We start from the raw sequence: 20,000 nt of genomic DNA, 5'->3' as shown, positions 1-20,000 counted from the left end.
GAGGTTATTGGTTGTTTTCATGATTTTAGTGACATTTTAACAGATTCTTTTCACGTGCTGTTGGAGATTATTGGGGTTTTTAGGAATATTTTCATTATATTAGTGACATTAGTATAACAAGTTCCTTCTTCTGTACTGGAAGTGATTGCGGGTTTTCAAGAGTATTTTTCATTATACAAGGGATGGTTCAACAAGGATGCTACCATTCTAGTTTAAGGTGTGTTTCTCGCCGTACAACTTTTTCTACTCGTACCTTTAATTCGTGATTGTTTTTTTTTTTTTTTTTTTTCATCAGCAATCAAACGCACCTGTATGAATTTAGTCGAGTTTTGTTTGGTCTTTCAACAATAAAGACGTGGCGGAGCTGTTGTTATGGTAGTGGTGGTGGTGGTGGTGAGTCCCGCGTAGGTTAGTGCAGTAGCTATTGCGTAATAGCTTGGTGGTGGCGGCGGTGGTGTTGATGGTGAAGAGGAGGAGGAGGAGGAGGAGGAGGATGCGGTAACAGGTCGGCGTGGGTCTGGAGGGAAGGAAGCGTCTTGAATTCCTCTTCTACTTAAGCTACTTTTTTTTTTTTTTCCTCTTTCTCTCCCGTCTTTTGTTTTGAATGAAGTGTTTGCCGTGGAAGGTTATTTTTCCCCTTCTTCCTGCCTCGTTTTTTGTTGTGCCAGGGAAGGTATAATGTACTGTTGGTGGTGCTTATTTAGGCTGTGTTGTTGTGAGATGATATAGTTCTCTCTCTCAGTCTAACTAGCTGACTGCTGGCTGGCTGGCTGGAGATGGTATGTGTGTGTGTGTGTGTGTGTGTGTGTGTGTGTGAACGATATTTAAATTGTCTGTCTATCAATCTATCTACACAGGAATAGCTGTTATCGTCAGTAGAAGAGGACAGGTCTAAGGGAACTAGAAGATGCTGGCTAGTAGAGGATCTAATAATAGTAATAGTAGCATTAGGTCACTTGGCTGATAATGGTGCTTGTGATAATGATTGCAGCTACTGATGGTGCGCTGGTGGTGGTGTGGTGGTGGTGGTGTCGTCTAGGAGTAGAGGGGTAGGAACAAAGCGTGGCCTTGGTGGTCCTCCCTCCCCCCTTCCCCCATCCTCTCTCACCCTGGCTCCCTTCCTCCCTTCCTCATGTTATCTTCCCCTCTCCTCCCACTCACCCAGCCACCACTGTTGCTCTCTCTCTCCTCCTCCTCCTCCTCCTCCTCCTCCTCCTCCTGTCACCTGCACACGCTCATTTTGAGGTTTCTGATTCATGGATTCATGACTACCTACCTGTGTAATATTTGATTCTTTTGAAGGTTACTGTACTCTCTCTCTCTCTCTCTCTCTCTCTCTCTCTCTCTCTCTCTCTCTCTCTCTCTCTCTCTCTCTCTCTCATTAAGTCATGTTTGCCTCTCTCTATGCAGCCTTCATTCATTTGCTCTAAAAGGCCCCGTGACGACAATCTCTCTCTCTCTCTCTCTCTCTCTCTCTCTCTCTCTCTCTCTCTCTCTCTCTCTCTCTCTCTCTCTCTCTCTCTCTCTCTCTCTCTCGTGCCATTCACTCTTCTCCCTCCCCTCATATTTCATTCCTTTCTGAGTCTGTTGCTCTATGCATTTGTGTGTGTGTGTGTGTGTGTGTGTGTGTGTGTGTGTGTGTGTGTGTGTTTGAAATGGCGCCATGCAGTTCAGCCGTTCATTGCCATGTGTAATACCTGCAATGAAGGGAAACACACACACACACACACACACACACACACACAGTCAAACCAAAATAGAGGAGTCCAGGCACATGTTAACCTTGGGAGTGGGTAGTACATACTTTGCTCTCTCTCCCTCTCCCTCTCACCTCCTATCTCCCTCTCCCTCTTCCCCTCTCCCTCCCTCCCTCTGTTGAATTTTTATCAAGTGTGTTCTCAGCCTTCTTGTTTCTATTTTTATTTCTTGTCCTTTGTTTTGTTTTGTTTTGTTTTGTTGTGTAACTAATCTTTCATTTTTGCTTTGTGAGATTTTTTGGTGAGAGTGGATTAATTACTGTTGTTTTTGTTGTTGTATGGCTTTGAATAAACGTGAATGTATTTTTTTCACTAGTTTTCAGTGGATGTAGGTCCAAATGTGTGTGTGTGTGTGTGTGTGTGTGTGTGTGTGTGTGTGTGTGTGTGTGTGTGTGTGTGCGAGGAGTGGTAAAATACAAGGATAAAAGTGAGCAGGAGTGTGTTTTTGTCTTTCTAGCGGCGTGTGTGTGTGTGTGTGTGTGTGTGTGTGTGTGTGTGTGTGTGTGTGTGTGTGTGTGTGTGTGTGTGCGTGCATACTGGGGGTAGGGTGGGATGGGAGAGGATAGAGTGGTGTGTATATTTTATCAGATAGCGAGCGATACAGACGTGATGATTATAGTGAAAGGTGATGATGATAATGATGATGATTATAATAATGTAATAATAGTAATGGTATGAGATATGGGAGGACATTATTGTTAGTTATTATTATCATCAATCATTATCATCATCATTGATTGTAATAATTGTAGTAAACCACCACCACCACCACCAACAACAACAACAACAACAACAACACTACAAGGTCCCGCCACTGCATAAAAGATAACACAACAAGCATAATCCATAATCGAGGCATGAATAAGAAAAAAAAACAGCAAAAAAAAAAAGCAGACTTCGTTAATATAGTCTACGTCGTGCAATCCTTCGAGTCGGGTGTGCGTTTACGGAAGTGTGTGCAGCGGTCGACCTAAACTGACCTTCGTAAGTAAGCAGCGGTATCTCTCAACCTTACCCCCTTATACGATGACTGGCATAATGAGGAGCCTGGCAATAGGATGACTTGTTGTTGTTGTGATGGTGGTGGTTGTAGTAGTAGTAGTAGTAGTAGTAGTAGTAGTAGGGACAGGTGTGGTTATTGGAGTAGTAATTTTGGTAGTCATAGTAGGAGGAGGAGGAGGAGGAGGAGGAGGAGGAGGAGGAGGAGGAAGAACAGAACGAGAAAGAACAATGGTAGTAAAAGTAGGAGGAGGAGGAGGAGGAGGAGAAGGAGAAGGAAAAGGAGAAGGAGAAGGAATAATAGTAGTAGTTGTAGCACCACCACCACCACCACCACCACCACCACCACCACTGTAGCCAGACTTCCTTTCCATTGGCCCAGTAACTACGAAGGAAAGGTGATATGACCCCAATTTTTTTTGCCCCCAGACAGCCGTGGCCACCCCCCAGGCAGATGTCTGGGCGGTGGCGAGATGAGGGCATGGGGCGTGCTGGGGTGGTGGGGGGAAGAGTCGTTGTGGGGCGACGATGGTGGGGGGAGGGGCAGCTCATTCTCTCTTTTCCTGTAGCAAAGAGAGCCAGCAAACTTCACGCGAGTGTTTGGTGAGATGAAAATAATAATAGAAAAAGAAGAAAAAAAAATATATTTTCGTGTTTTTTCAAGTATTGATTTTGTTTGTGCCATTTATATATATATATTGCTCTCTCTCTCTCTCTCTCTCTCTCTCTCTCTCTCTCTCTCTCTCTCTCTCTCTCTCTCTCTCTCTCTCTCTCTCTCTTGTGAAGACCAAGTACGTATAACTTCCAGGAATCCTCACACATCACCATTACACGCATCTTTTAGACTTAGAGAAAGAAGTCCATTGAAAGAAAACGTAATTGACTCTCTCTCTCTCTCTCTCTCTCTCTCTCTCTCTCTCTCTCTCTCTCTCTCTCTCTCTCTCTCTCTCTCTCTCGAGTATATCCTCATTTCATCATTATATATAGACGAGAAAAATCTGTAATTATGGTTAATCCACGTATTTACTTCCAAACGTTCTGATCTTCTAGCAAGGTGGATTTAATCAGTCAGAGAGGTGATTAATATTGCTTTTCAAGTGTTATTTTCTTGTTGATGATGAAGAAACCTTATTAAACTTACTAGAATGACCTGAATAATAAAAATCGTTAGAAGAAATACATGTAACTTCCACCACAGTCAAGAGTATAGAAGTAACACCACTAGACGGACGCTTGCTAATACGATCCTTTTTTTTTTTTTTTGTGTGTGTGTGTGTGTGTGTGTGTGTGTGTGTGTGTGGAGGCAGTGAGGGTGTGAAGCGCAGGTCTGGTCAATAAAGGAGCTACCCTACCCTATATTCAATTCCCCACTGTGTATGGTTAGACATATGAGTGGATCGCGGTGGTAAGAAAACACATGATAAAGTAGTAATTCTTCGTCTTACTAACGTTTTGACAGTGAATCTTGCTGTAAAAGAGAATATTCAGACCACCGAAACGTTAAGGAAATAATAATATGTTTCATAACGTGTTTTCTCACCACCACAATCCTCTCAATTATCTTATTTTGCGCTTTCTCCTTCCTCTCAACTTCGATTAGCTGGTGACAGTCTTCTGATACTATAACAACTGATAGATTCGTAGATCAAGCTAAGCTGTCTTAAAATGCCTTAAAAATACTCAAAACTGTCTTAAAATCTCTTAAAAACACCTTAAACTTTTAAAATACCCTAAAAACATCATAAACTCTTAAAATGCCCTAAAACTCCTAAACTCTTTAAATGATCTTAAAATACCGTAAAGTATCTTAAAATGCCCTTAAACTCTACAATGTCTTAAAATTAGCTTAAAACATCCTAAACTGTCTTGAAATGCCCAAAAACACCATAAACTGTCGTTAAATGCCCTTAAAACATCCTAAATTGTCTTGAAATCCCCTTTAAACATCTTAAACGGTCTTAAAATACCCTTAAAACACCTTAACCTGTCTTGAAATGTCCATAAAACAACTTAAACTGTCTTAAAATGCTCTTAAAACATCCTAAACTGTCTTTAAATGCCCTTTGAATACTTAAAACTGTCTTTAAATGCCCTTAGAATACCACTCGAACTGGAGGAAGTATGTCAGCGTGGCACGTTATACTTGACCTCTGACCTGGAGTGTACTCATTGCTTTTACGCCTCAAACACACCAGGATCAAGCCAGATAACACCAACCACCAGTCAGCAGCACCACCACCACCACCACCACCACCACCACCACTCCTTATCAATCGTGTCAGCAGGTGTGTCGTGTCAAGGAGGAAATAAGAAGGTTTAATGATTTCGTGGGAAGTTCATGTTTTTTTTTTTTTTTTTTCTGTATCTTACGAATGTCAGCATTATAAAGATAGTGCGTGTAATTTAAAATAGTTTGTTTATTAAGGTTACGAAGATAGTAATTCTCTCTCTCTCTCTCTCTCTCTCTCTCTCTCTCTCTCTCTCTCTCTCTCTCTCTCTCTCTCTCTCTCTCTCTCGTATACTGAATCTATTTGTATTGTCATATCTTTATCTGTATGAGAAGCCTATAAAACAAACAATGAATTAATCTCTCTCTCTCTCTCTCTCTCTCTCTCTCTCTCTCTCTCTCTCTCTCTCTCTCTCTCTCTCTCTCTCTCTCTCTCTCTCTCTCTCTCTCTCCCTTCAATTCGGAAAGTTACGTTTGATTCCCTGCGTTGTGTACGTCCTGTTTTTGTCCCCATCGCCTTAACGAGAGGCGGTAAGGTCATCTCCGTGGACCGTACCGATGAAAAAAAATAGTTATAAGGACTAGAAACTTGTACCTTATGAAACATCTTAATATAGAGTAGCGTTCTTTTTTCTTTTCGTCACCACATAAGGAAATTGAGGAATGTTTCAGGGATTGTATATGCTGAGAAGTAGTGTTCTCCATTATAGAAGGGATTAAGGAAAGCCATCAGTGAACACATGAATTGTTTTGTGGCCAGAGAGAGAGAGAGAGAGAGAGAGAGAGAGAGAGAGAGAGAGAGAGTGAGTGAGTGAGTGAGTGAGTGAGTGAGAGAGAGAGAGAGAGAGAGAGAGAGAGAGAGAGAGAGAGAGAGAGTTTTATTAGCATCACAACAACACTGACATATAGCACCAAGAGAGAGAGAGAGAGAGAGAGAGAGAGAGAGAGAGAGAGAGAGAGAGAGAGAGAGAGAGAGAGAGAGAGAGAGAGAGAGAGAGAGAGAGAGAGAGTTTTATTAGCATCACAACAACACTGACATATAGCACCAAGAGAAAGAGAGAGAGAGAGAGAGAGAGAGAACCCCCTTTTTTTTCTTTTTGCCAGCGAGATTTATTTCCTCTGCCTATCTCATCACCCCCTCCGGCATTGTTCCTCTCTCTCCTCCATACTTTTATTACCAGTGTTACTAAGGCCCCTTACGTATAGGTTACGTGAAGACACCTGCGGCACGGTGGGCGGGTGGGGAGGGAGGAACCTTCGCCATATCGCAAACAACCTCATATGTAAGACTTGTATTCAGAAACGCTTTGCTCTCTCATCACGACTATTTTCAAAGGCCGCAGAGATAACTAGTGGGATTTTCTAGTGTTTCTCCTATTGATAATGTTGAAATCTTGCTAATCTGCCTCTAGAACCATAAATACACCTTAAAAGAAAAACATGTAAATTTAAATAAGGTGAACCACAGAAGGGTTGGAGAATACAAGCTTAAGACCCGTACATTGAAGCCTTCGCCTCATCGTAAACAACTTCATATGTAAGACCCATGTATTGAGCCACTTTATTCTCCCATGAGCTCCATTTTCACAGATCGTAGAAATGGTAACTCTGATTTTTATATGTGTTTTTTCATCGAATCTCCAAAATTCTAGTTAATCTTTTCACTTAGGCAAATATATATATATATATATATATATATATATATATATATATATATATATATATATATATATATATATATATATTCTTATTCATTTATAGCATTTCATTTCACCATTTTGTTCTTCTTTTTTATTCCGCTGTGAGTAAATGACACGTGAGAGTTTGACGTCACTCACTTGTGATCAGAGCGACGAGATTGCACCTGTGGACTTCTTGCTTAATCATGTAAATTGTTTTTATCAGGTCATCATAATTACTTACCTGGGTGATGTACTTACGTGGTATTTAGGAGAGGAGGAGGAGGAGGAGGAGGAGGAGGAGGAGGAGGAGGAGGAGGAGGAGGAGGAGGAGGAAGAACACGTAGGTGAAGGATATGTGAGAGAGAGAGAGAGAGAGAGAGAGAGAGAGAGAGAGAGAGAGAGAGAAAGGTGGGTGGACAGATATAAACGAAGAATGAGGAGAGAGAAAAAGAACTTAATGATTTTAATGGAGATGATAATGGTGAGAGGAAGGAGTTGGAGTTGGAAGGGAGGATGATGACCAAATTGATGAGAGACGGAATAGTGAAGGATTGAGGAGCGATAAAAGTAAATAACAATGAGGAGAGAGAAAAATGTATATGCGAAAAAGGGAAGAGGTAAAGAGTAAAAGTATGAAAAAGAAGAAGAAGAAATGAAGAAACATAATAAGCGAAATACAAGGACGTGGATGAAGAATAAGGATGTGAGAATGATAAGGGAATTAAGAGTAAACAGATGAGAAAAGAGTAGGAGATGATAATAATAAGGAAAATTAGATGAGGAGGAGGAAGTGGAGCTGATAATGGAAGGGAAATTAAACCTATGAGAATAATGATGATAATATGTAAGGAAGAGAAGCAGAGGAATGAGAAGATAATGGAGAATTACAGGAAGAGGAAAGAGGAGGAGGAGGAGGAGGAGGAGGAGGAGGAAGAGGAATGATGAAAAAAATAAATGAATGGGATGAGAGAGAGAGAGAGAGAGAGAGAGAGAGAGAGAGAGAGAGAGTGGCGGTAGTAGTGGTGGTGGTTGTGGTGATCAGTTTAGTGCACCGGCAACCACCATCACCATCACCAGGAACGTGAGGCCTTGAAGTGGTGGGTAACAGCAAGACCTCGAAAACAAATCACGCAGAAGGAGCGGCGCATACACACACACACACACACACACACACACACACACACACACACACACACACACACACACACACACACACACACACGTGCAACCCTTCTGGATGGTATTATTATTAGCCTTTGTGTTTACAGAATTAGCCTCTTGTCACCATCTAGTTTTTATATTCTCTTTTTCTTTGATTACATTCTGGTTGTGTGTGTGTGTGTGTGTGTGTGTGTGTGTGTGTGTGTGTGTGTGAGTGTGGGTGGATGGATGGGTTAAGTTTCAAGGTATTTAGAATAATCCCCCATCCTCATCCCCCAACTCCCCAACCTTCATCCCCAACCATCCCTACCCCCCTCCCCCCAAAAAAAAGGTGTTTACTTCCTCATTTCTCTTACTCAATAGCTTTATGACGTGTATGTGGATGGCTATAATTACGTAAACACTGATAACAAACTCGCGCGTCAACAAATGCTTGACTGTTTGGAAGCCAAGGCGTTGTGTACGAAAGAAGCGATTGGAAGCAGTGTGTTGGTCTCTTTTTTTTTTTTTAACTCCCACACGTGTGAGATGAAGTTGATGCGTATATGTGAGGAGTGGCATGTTTAACTCACACACACACACACACACACACACACACACACACACACACACACACACACACACACACACACACACACACACACACACACACGACAAAGTAAACACCACATCAACAAAACTAACATAAGTGCGTATATACATTTAACTTGTAATATAAAACTCTTCCTTATTGAAGTCTACATAGATCTTCAGTGTTGTTTCTTATCCCAATTATTTTGAACCTCTTCAGTACTGGGACGTATTTTTACCACTAGTTTTGGATATGATTAGATGGTTTTATTTACATGAGGGAGGGTCTATAGAGGTTAAAAGATTAATGGCCAGAGTCTTTACTATTTTAATCCCCCGCATAAGTTTCTGAAGCTGTTCAAAATCCTCAAATGATAAGCAGAATAAATATGAAAACGTGTCATGGTACTGAAAGGCTTACTTAAAAGTTATACCTTACTAAGTGTGTATTTTAGCTTCCACACGTACGTAAACTAGACCAAACAAGAAACAGTACTAACACAAGTGCGTATGTACACTCCACACACTAGTAACCTTAAACTTTTCCGTACTAGAGGTTAAAATTACAGTTGTTTTGTCTTTTACGTAGCTTCACACACTTCACGAGATAAAAAATAAACACAAACAAACAGACAAGTGCGTATTACATGCACCGTGATTATAGAACCCTTCCGTATTGGCGGCACCTGAGATTACGGTGTCTTGTTTCCTCGTGTCCTTGTTTTTTTCTCGTGGGTTGCGTAGGGGAGGTTACTTAACTGCGTGGTGGTGGTGGTGGTGGTGGTGGGGCAGAGTTAGGGTATGTCACTGACCTCTCCATTGGTGTGTACTCTTAGGGAGGTGACAGCTGTGTGGGTCTGGTTTGATTGAGTCTTTATACATCTCTCTCTCTCTCTCTCTCTCTCTCTCTCTCTCTCTCTCTCTCTCTCTCTCTCTCTGCGCGTTGTGCCTCCGTTTCACTGTTATTCCTTACCCTTCCCTGCTCCCTTCGCATCTTGGCCCAAGGGAGGGAGAGAAGGAAGGGTAGCTAGGAATGGACGGGGTGGGGAAGGGACAGCGGTGCGCATTCGTTCGTTCGGTGGTTACGCAAGTCTTATGTAACCCTTGCGCTTCGCCTTCCTGCCGCTGCGGCGCTCCCATGTAGGTTATGGAGCGCTAATCAGGACTAAGGATAACACTTGGCTTTGTTTACTCAGTTTTGTTTTGTCGTGTCTCACTTTCTTCCTTCCGCCTTCCTTGTTTATGTTCTTGTCCTACTTTACATTAACCCGTCCGTCAGTCAGTCGTGCTCTCTCTCTCTCTCTCTCTCTCTCTCTCTCTCTCTCTCTCTCTCTCTCTCTCTCTCTCTCTCTCTCTCTCTCTCTCTCTCTCTCTCTCTCTCTCTTCTCCGTCTCCGCTCGAGCAGCTGGTGAAGTGAGGAGGAAAATGAAAATGTTGGAAAAGGGATGAAATGTAAAAGGTTTCTCTCTCATCCAATCAGTTTCTCTCTCACTCACCTCACCGTCACCACCCAAACAGCTGAGATAGGAACTAGAGAGAGTGGAAAGAGATGTTGAAATACGTAATGTAAAGCTAATTTAACTGAATCGTTTTATAACTGTCGTCCTTATTCAGTCAAGTTCCTTTCTCCTTTACCTCCCCGTCCCCAATTGTACAGTAAGCAACTACTGACTTGAGGAAGTGTGGAGAAAAAGAAAAAAAACTAGAAATACGTAATATAGTGCTAACCTGACCCAACCTTTTTTGTGAGTCGTGCTTATTCAATCAAGCTCCTCCTTTCTCTCCGTCACCAGTCAGGCAGGCAGCTGGGAGAGTGGAGACGATCGAGAGAAAATGTTAAAATAAGAACGACAGACGTATCTCTTAATTCTCTTGGCTGTTTCTCCTTTACTATCATTCCCATCAAAGCAAAGACTTAACCCCCTTCAGTGCCATAACGCGTTTCCATATTCACTCTAGTTATCATTTAGTGATTTTATACAGCTTCAGAAACTTATATGGGGAAATTAAATAGTGAAGAGTGTGCCCATCAATCTTCTGACCTCCATAGACCCTTCTTAATGTCAATAAAATGGTCTAATTGTACAAAATCTCAGGTAAAAATGTGTCCCAGGACTGAAGAGGTTAAGATACTGTAGAACAAAGAGCAATATATAAAGCTAAGGCAGGGATAACATACTGTAGCTGCTGGTGATGATATTCAAGGAACGATGTGAACTGAGGTGGGAGTAGCATTGGTGAAGCAAAGGAACCAGATATTGCGTCACCTGCTTGGCTATTTATATTGCAGCTGAACTTCGTCATGCTTTGTCGTGGCTGGCCTGGCTGGCTGGCTGGCTGGGTGGAGATGGATCAGCTGGCTGTGTGGGTGGAGAGGAGGGGGTATAGAGAGTTTTCCTGCTGACTGAAGTGAATGAAAACTGGCTAGCTAACAGGAAAGGAGTGGGCAGATAGGTAGTTTGGCTTGGGTTGGGTTACGTTAGGTAGGATTGGGATAGTTCAAGTAATGTAAAATACAGTGAGGTAAGATTAGATTGAGAGAGAGAGAGAGAGAGAGAGAGAGAGAGAGAGAGAGTACAGGTAATAACTGGTTGCCTCGCCCCGCTGCAGAGTTTGGTTGGGTTGGTAACGGAATGGTTGGCTGACTGGTTGGCTGGCTGGCTGGGTAGGTGGGTAGGTGGGTGGGTGGGACAGAGTATCGTTGGGTAGGAGACTAGGAGACTAGGTGGCTGGTGAGGAAGAGGGTAGGTTAGGTTAGTGACTTGTGGAGAGGGTTGCGAATTTGTGGGTGAGTGGCCCGGTGAAGGGGTGGAGACTGGAGGGTGGAGAGTGGAGGGGGTTGACTTGTACTGGTGGACTGGTGGAGCGGTGGGTTGTCTGGCGCATCTCCCTTCCACCACGTGCTCAAGTGCTGACAGGGAAGGAAGTGTTGTTGGCATAGTTTTGGCGCCCTACCTAGTATACGCACCAATACCTGAGTCAGTATTTACGAGAGAGAGAGAGAGAGAGAGAGAGAGAGTTGGGAGTGGTGGATGTTTCAACTTTTGGATTATTGCCTTATAGTTTATTTAAATGTATGAAGTGTTAAAAAGTGTTGTTGTTGATAATGGTGGTGGTGGTGAAGGAAGGAATATATTGAAAGTAAGGGTGAAAGAAAGTTAAAGCGCAATAAAAATGTTAAAAATAAGTAAAGAAGAATCAATGTAAATCGATATGAGAGAGAGAGAGAGAGAGAGAGAGAGAGAGAGAGAGAGAGAGTGTGTGTGTGTGTGTGTGTGTGTGTCTGGTGTTGAATAGGAATAAATTAAGGATCATGAGTCAAGTACTGAGTGAGGACTGAGTGAGTGAGTCATAGGAAGGGTTGAGTCACGTATGGGTCATGAATGTGATTGTTTGTCTTACCTTATCATTATCAAACATTCGCTCGGGTCACCAAGGCACCGTCATCTGCTGGGCCGCGTGGTGAGGGCTGACGTGGTGAGGGCAACGCGTCCACGATAACTGATAACACTTGGCTCCCTTTGTTCCTCTCTCTCTCTCTCTCTCTCTCTCTCTCTCTCTCTCTCTCTCTCTCTCTCTCTCTCATATCCCCGTTTTTAAACTTGTTTTTCCTCCAAACTTTCATTTTTATCTTATTGCATCCCGTTGCTTACCTTCACTTCTATTTTTTTTCTTGAAATTTTAATTGTTTCATACCATCTCTCTCTCTCTCTCTCTCTCTCTCTCTCTCTCTCTCTCTCTCTCTCTCTCTCTCTCTCTCTCTCTCTCTCTCTCTCTCTCTCGTCCTTCCCACTCTGCTTTCCACTCATTAAGTCTTTCTACTCCTCCTTTCCTCTCTCCCTCGCATTCCTACATAACCTTCTACTCTTTCCTTCCTTCCGTTCCTCCTCTTATTTCTCTCTCTCTCTCTCTCTCTCTCTCTCTCTCTCTCTCTCTCTCTCTCTCTCTCTCTCTCTCTCTCTCACTATAGCCTTGATAGTTAAGTCTATTTATAATTTTCTTGTGTTTTGTGTTTTCTTGTTTATTTAATTTGATTTCCACGAAGACAGCCCTTCACTCTGTTTCTGTACATAAAAGAATATAGACTAGTTATTCCTTTCTTGTTCTTCTTCCTGACGTTCTTGTTCTTAATAGTTGCTCCTACTCTTTTTTTCTCTTTCCTCTCTCTTGTCCTTGTTCTTTTCTTTTCTTTTTCCTCGATTAGTATTGCTGTTGTTGTTGTGTTTGTGTTATGTATAATGTCTGCTATTTTTCTTACTATATTCATTTTATAGCGTTTTGTTTATCACGGTTATCATCTCACTGGTTCTTATCGCCTTGTTTGCTCTCGTGGGCCTTGTTTGGTGTGTTATCAGCGTCACCTCAGCTGGTGGTACTGTGATGGTCAGCAGCGCGGCGCCACGTGGGTGTGTTGTGTTGTACTGCTTATCATCCTTCCCGTCACTTCCTTCACCTTTGTCTCCCTTTGACTCACTTCTTTACATCCGTGTCGTTGTTTGGTATGTTTCGTTATTAAATTTTTACATTGTGTCTTCTGTTCGGTTTGTTCATCGTTTTTTTTTTTCCTGTTTTTAGAAGTTGTTCTTTGTTTTTTCTTTGTTGTTGTTGTTTTGGGTTTCCTCCTCCTCCTCCTCCTCCTCCTCCTCCTCCTCCTCCTCCTCCTCCTCCTCCTCCTCTTCCTCTTATTACTATCATTGATCTTAACATTTGTTTTATTTTTAATTGTCATCATTTCTTTGTCTTTGTTCTTTGTCTTTTGTTATGATGTGTCATTTTCTCCGACCTGTTTGTTGTTTTGTTATTTATTTTTCATTAATTTATCTATTTATGTATTTAATTGATTGTTTGTTTGATGGCACGCTGGGAGACATCTGGCAGCCGTTCTTAGATCCTTGCGTGTGTGTGTGTGTGTGTGTGTGTGTGTGTGCTTTATGGAGAGGAAGCGAGTCCTCATGCTGAAAATAGATAAAGTACACACTCTCTCTCTCTCTCTCTCTCTCTCTCTCTCTCTCTCTCTCTCTCTCTCTCTCTAAGCTGCAGCAGTAATGAGAGAAAGCTTCAGGAGTGCAGTGAACGCCGCCGCAGAGATAATACTAAGCTTGCGGGTGGACGAGAGAGAGAGAGAGTCGGAGTATTAGGTTAGCGTCTCCAGTAGGGTTGCAGCAGTAGCATCGCATTATGGGCACCGCTACCACAGCCTCGGCGTCAGTTATGAGTATTAAGAGTTTCGCGTACGACCCCGGGGGATGATAAACTTGGTGGGCTCTCTCTCTCTCTCTCTCTCTCTCTCTCTCTCTCTCTCTCTCTCTCTCTCTCTCTCGACACGTTCACTGTGCTTCATGGACGTGCTTGAAGATTAATGACACACACACACACACACACACACACACACACACACACACACACACAGAGAGAGAGAGAGAGAGAGAGAGAGAGAGAGTTGAAAGCAGACACGGCGAGACATCAAAGTCACATGGTGTTAGAGGAGTGCAGGGTGACGAAGGTGAGAGGAACACGGACGCGATAACCGCTTGTTTGTTGGGTGACGGGTGAGTCCTTGGCGGCGAGGTCGGGGTTGGCGAGGAGTGAGGGAGGTGAGGGAGGGAAGGAAGGAAGGAATGGTGCGTGGCCTCGACTGAGATCTGACAGCCTTAGCCTCCTTGCCTACTATAGATCTCATCTTCCCCGCCGCTGTCAGGAAGTGTTATTTCATGGCAATAGTGGTGATGGTGGTAGTGGTGGTGTTGGTGGCGGTACTTTTGTTATGTGATGGTGGTAGCAGCTCTTGTAGTAGTAGTAGTAGAAGTATCATTATTATTATTGTTGCTATTGTGATTTTTGTTTTATCACCATTACTTTTATTACGTAGTTTGTTTGTTTGTTTTTAATCTTCTACTGTGTAACATTATTGCCCGTCTTGGACACGTGCACGAGAGAATTGCGTCTTAGTTATATCACGTGAGGTAGAAGTGAAGGTTGAGGGTGATGGAGGCTGGGGGGTGGCGGCAGGGAGGTGGAGGTTCGTTAGCCAGGTAGGCGTGGGGTGGGCGGCCTTGTGTCTGTCAAGGCGTGGGTGAGCGGGACGAAGTATCGCAGAAGCGGGAAATGCATTGCGCAGTGTCTGGTGGACGGCCATATAGCGCCAGGGACAGTGCCCAGAAGCGCCCTTGGAGGCGACTGTACCAACCTGCAACACTATTTCTGTTGAGCTTGAGATGGCGTACTTGAGAGGTGCGCCTTATGTAAAGATCTGGGGTTTTACCATGACGAGAGATGTTGAAGCGTGGTACCGGTATTAGGTAGAGGGAGGCTTCTCTTCCCGGACCCTCTCAGCTGATCGGTGTCAACAAACAACGTGAGGGAGGAGTATGAGTAGTGAGTGCGCTATGTCCCGGAGCCAAGATGCCAATGCTAGTGAAAGTGCTGGTGGCTTGAGGACGGTCTACTCTGTGTTTGTTTACCTTCTCACTGTAGCCTCAGAGGATGTCGCTACAACCTTCACAAATCAGTTTAATATGCATAACCCTGAATGTTTTTTGTTTTGCACATTTCGTCTCGTGGCCAGAGGATGTAGAGGCAGGAGTGGATGGAAGTGCATCACCTCATCTCTTGTGTGATGTGTAGCCTCTTGCCGCCAGACTTCTTTGTCAGCTGGGAGGACCTTGTGTGGAGCAGGGATGGAGGTGTGGAACGGCGCATGTGCCGGGTACTTCCAAGTGGTATTTTAGGCCACGCGTTTTGCTTTGCTCATTTATTTTCGTTGTTCTTGTTTTTCTTGTCAGTCTTATATTGGAAGTTGTGGTGACAAGGAGTGGAAACAGGTGACTGACTGAATATAAAACAAAACGGAAAAGTCTCTCTCTCTCTCTCTCTCTCTCTCTCTCTCTCTCTCTCTCTCTCTCTCTCTCTCTCTCTCTCTCTCTCTCATATCATGGTTATCTTCCACGCGCTTCCACTCCCTTCTCTTCCCTCCCCACCACCCCTCATGAAGCAAAAATGTCGCCGCGACGATGAGCTGTGATACGAGAGACTGACCTCCTTCCTTCCTCCTCACAAACTGCGTCTTCAAGTGTCTCCTTCCCTCCCATGCTTCGCAGCTGCTGCATGCAGCGCCAGGGCCTGAAAGTGTGATGCACCACCACACCGCGTTCTTCAAGGGTGTGCTTTATAGTCGTTTTGTTGCCTCTGCTGCAGTTAATGAACTCGAGGGGGAAGTAAAAGCCAAACTTCCCTGATGGTGCGCGGGGCCAAGGTCAGGATGCTGCGCGAGACTCGGTCAGCCGGTCACCCTCCTTACCCACCTCAACTCCCCAGTGGAACACCTCGTCAGGAGGAACTCAGGCAATAGGACGGTGATTGGGTCGACAGGGGCATGTCGTGAGTGTGTCCTGCCTCGCACCATGAAGTGGGAAGTCAGGGGCAGGGCTTCAAGTGTTGTTACGTCAAGGGAAGGTCTTGGTTAGTGTGTAAGCGTCTAGGAAATCGCTTGGTGTTGCTGCGTCGCGAGCTGACGGGTTGTGATTTTTCAGGGAGAGGTTGATGAAGGCTGGTGCTGCGTTAAGAAAGGCGTTTGGTAATACTGCATCAGTAACTGAGATGAAGGAAAGTCACAATGCCTGTCACTGCCATTGAAATGCCGGCCTTGCTGCTCACGTAACTGATATGCACGAGTAGAGAAGACTGATACACGAGTTATTTAATTGAGGCCACAAGTACAAATGATGTGAGAAGCTTAATTAATCCAGACGTAACGGTACTTTAAGTATAATATCAATTTGATCACTCTAATGAAGGATAGGAAGAATGTTGTTATAATACAATAATTAGAAAAAAAAACTATTTATGGGCAAATCGAGGAACGTATGTAGACATTAGACATATCACGTACTACATTACATGCCGAACAATAAAATAAACAACCCAGTATGATAAGCACAAGACTAGCAATTATACGTATAACTTTACAGAAAAAAAAAGTTTGTGAGAAGAAAAATGTCCATTGCCGTATCTTGTTGAGCTGTCTTGTGGTCTGCGACGGCAAAAAGAAGACATCACATGAGAAGTAGTGACTATTCCCTTGAAAGATCAACCACCTGCCGCTGCCATTCCACCACCGCCGCCATCACCGCCTCCGCGTTGATCAGGTTATAGATCCCACGAGGACATGCCCTCCCCACGAGACACCCAGAAGAGCCAGTTACCTTCCACCAGGAGAACTTTGCTCCCACGCCCTCCCACTTAATTAAGGAACTTCCTGAGTGGGCCCGTACTGGAGTCTCTCTGACCTCCTGCCTCAAGTGTCTTTAATTGGGAGTGATGTTGCCTGCCTTCATTATCGTTGTATACTTGTACACTACACACACAGCTCAACATAAGTGCACATGAGGATGGTGCGTCCCTTTAAAAAGTTACGTGTATATTTATTACTTAGTTATCGGTTTATGCTTTTACCCCCAGGCAATATGTTCGAATACTGCTCCTCTTTAATAAGGTGATTGGTGTTATTTTAGTCATCGGTTTGTATTTTGGCAGTAAGTGATATAGTTTGATAGTATTTTCGTGTGTTAATTTGATTATTGGTGTAAGTTTTCATACTAGTTATCATCAAATCGTATCAAAGTATGTGAACAGAGCATTATACTGTCGTCACACGTACTCGTAGTTGTTTCTAGAAGTTTTAAATGCAAAAACAACACTGACCACGAAACATAAAACTGAAGAAAAATAGAAGAAAACCTGCTTAATTGCCATTTCCTGTGATAAGAAAAAAAAAAAAAGATCTACGAAAAAAATATATATTTCTTGAATTACTGAGCTTTCGGCAGATGAGCTTCCTGTGAACAAACGTAACTCACACTTCGAAAAAGCAGACAGGTGGCACAGAATTCCCATGATCACCTCAACCACATTTAACAGTAGAAATTGCATTGATAATAAACACACACACACACACACACACACACACACACACACACACACACACACACACACACACACTTTTTGATCCTGCCTCATTCTTGTAAATACTTGTAAAATCTCGCGCATTACTTCTGACGATGTAAGTTGTTTCGTATCGCAGTGAAAGAGTTAACTAGGTATGTAACTGAATGCAATAAGTCTCGAAATAAAGTGCAGGTGATTTTGGGAAGTGTTGTTGAGTATTGACTGAGTGTAGCGTCGTGGGAAATGGTTGCGCATACTGAGAACAAACCTGGTAAGCCAATGAATCACCGCATTACAGGGAACAGCAGTATAGTGAGCGTCATATGTAGTCATTATTAACCTCTTCAGTACTGAGACGCATTTTTGCCTTGATTTTTGGGTGTGATTAGACGATTTTATTTGCATTAGGAGGATCTATGGAGGTCAAAAGATTAATGGTGAGAGTCTTTACTGTTCTAATCTCAGCATATGTTTCTGAAGCTGCATAAAATCGCTAAATAGTAAGCGGAATGAATATGGAAATGCGTCCTGGTACTGAAGAGATTAACCTCATTAGTACCATGACGCGTTTTACGATTCATTCTAGTTACTATTTGGCGATATAATACAGCTTCACTATTGAAATAGTGAAGAATCTGGCCATTAATCTTCGGACCTCCATAGACCCTTTCTAATGTTAATAAAATCATTTAATCATGCTCAAAATTCGTGGTAGAAATGCGTCTCAGTACTGAAGGACTTAAGAGCTACCTAACCCTACACTACCTACACACACTTGGGGAGGTAGGGAGGGGATGAAGGTGTACCGCAATTCATGACTCCACCGATAAGCCGATAATTAGCTTCAACACCACAGACAATTATTCGTCTTCTTAAGCCTTAAAGGAAACCAATGAGCTCACGGCGGAAGAGTGAAGTTATTATAAAAGTTTTCCCTAAGTATCCCTTTTTTTTCCCTTCTGTATTGTTTTCCTCTCTAACAGACGTTTTACTAGACTTGTAAGCAGTTTCTCTCCTATGATACTCGTTTGTGGACAATTTCTCGCCTCCAGACATTTTTAAGCACATTAATTTTGCCTACTACATATTTCCCCACTGTAATCATGGCTTCCCTCCCCCTTTGATATATTTCATCGGTGTGTTATGATGCCTACCTAACGAGGCACTAAATGAAAACTGCTGCTGTTAATGGTTTGGATTAGAGTGCCTTTCGATGTAGACTGTATCAGGTATAGCATGGGTAGGGTTAGATTGGCCTGTATTACGTATGGCTATATTTGGTTTGGTTATTTTTAAGTTAGGTTGAATTATATTAGTTTTGCTTAGGTTAGGTTAGAATAAATTGGTTTGATGAAGGAATGTTAAGTTTTGTTAGTTTAGGTGAGGTTATGTTATTTAAGGTTGATTACATTAAAGAAATGCGAAACAGAAAGTGAAGTAACTGGTAGAGAAGGAAATAATGTCCTATACTTTCTGTAGGCTTAGTCAAAATATACAAGAAGGACGGAGGTAGACATGCCCAGGGTTGAAAGTTAAGTAAACAAAGTAGGAAAAACGGGTGGACATTTCTTTAGTACACAGTTGAATAAATAAAAAGAGGAGGAGCACAGATATGTATAAGGATAATTATACTCCTGTTTTAGATAAGTGGGCATGAAGGAGGAGGAGTAAATTGATATCTTACATTAATAGCGAAAAAAAAAAAATGAAAAGGGGTAGAAATGTCCTAAGTTAACAGTTAAATAAATAACAAGAAGGGGAATATCGTGCACAGTAAACACATATGGAGGGCGAGAGTTGGGGTGAGGGGGGCAGGATAAGGGCAAGGGAGCAGAATCTATGAGGAAGAGGTAGCGTGGGATTGGAGGGGCTGGCAGGAAGGGTCTCTCCCAGCCTGTAGGTGTAATGGGTGGCCCTGTGTTATGGACTGGTGCACAAAAAAGCCTATTTGGGACCCCGGACCTAAAGTACCCGCGACCTCCATGCTATGCCTCACTACCCACGCAGAGAGAGAGAGAGAGAGAGAGAGAGAGAGAGAGAGAGAGAGAGAGAGATGAAAATAAAGAATTCTCTTACATAATGTAGTATCTGATCTTGATAGCCACATCCTGAACACCACACGTCTTTGAGAGAGAGAGAGAGAGAGAGAGAGAGAGAGAGAGAGAGAGAGAGAGAGAGAGAGAATATTTTTACAGCCATTTGACAATATTAGATCTCAGAATAGGACAGGAAAAACACACGCGTTAACGGGAGCCAACTAACTGTATTTTAATTTCAATGAACGTAAAATTGCAACATTGAAGTATACGTATAAAGTAAATGTAAAGTACAGTTTAACCTAATGCATCGACAATTAATAGTGATTCGAATGCATTATCCTTCATCGTGTAAATAACTTGGAAAATGACAACGTGACAATTATATGTGTTTTACTTCGCCCTGAGGTTTAGACATAGCAGCAAGACAATCCACGAGGAACACAAGAACCAATTAAGATCCATAATAGACTAAAGATACACAGATGCTACAATGATGGATGCAAAACACGGCTATACAAATGCTAATACAATGCATAATAAGTACTTTGTAATGGGCGAATGATATAAAGGAAGAATTATTATTATTATTGTCTGGTATTACGTGTTCTAAGTGTAAGTATGT

The 20,000-nt window shown here is 42.8% G+C and overlaps 1 protein-coding gene across 4 annotated transcripts in view; it reads left to right on the top strand.

The window, feature by feature from the left end:
* The window catches only part of LOC123518672 (serine/threonine-protein kinase unc-51-like), a 96,637-nt gene that overhangs the window by 17,464 nt on the left and 59,173 nt on the right, over positions 1-20,000 (top strand). The window contains exons 1-2 of one of the 4 annotated variants that reach the window (XM_045279626.1): positions 15,021-15,217; positions 16,854-16,887. The exons of the other annotated variants lie outside the window; for them this stretch is intronic. The gene's annotated coding sequence lies outside the window, so the exon portion shown is untranslated. Of the gene's footprint in view, positions 1-15,020; positions 15,218-16,853; positions 16,888-20,000 lie in introns of those variants that run through there. 4 annotated transcript variants of the gene reach the window in all.

The sequence above is a fragment of the Portunus trituberculatus genome, chromosome 44 (genome assembly GCF_017591435.1).
Source record: "Portunus trituberculatus isolate SZX2019 chromosome 44, ASM1759143v1, whole genome shotgun sequence".
NCBI classification, from domain to species: Eukaryota; Metazoa; Arthropoda; class Malacostraca; order Decapoda; family Portunidae; genus Portunus; species Portunus trituberculatus.
Note: the sequence above shows the minus strand (reverse complement) of the source record. Positions and strands in the feature narration are given on the sequence as shown.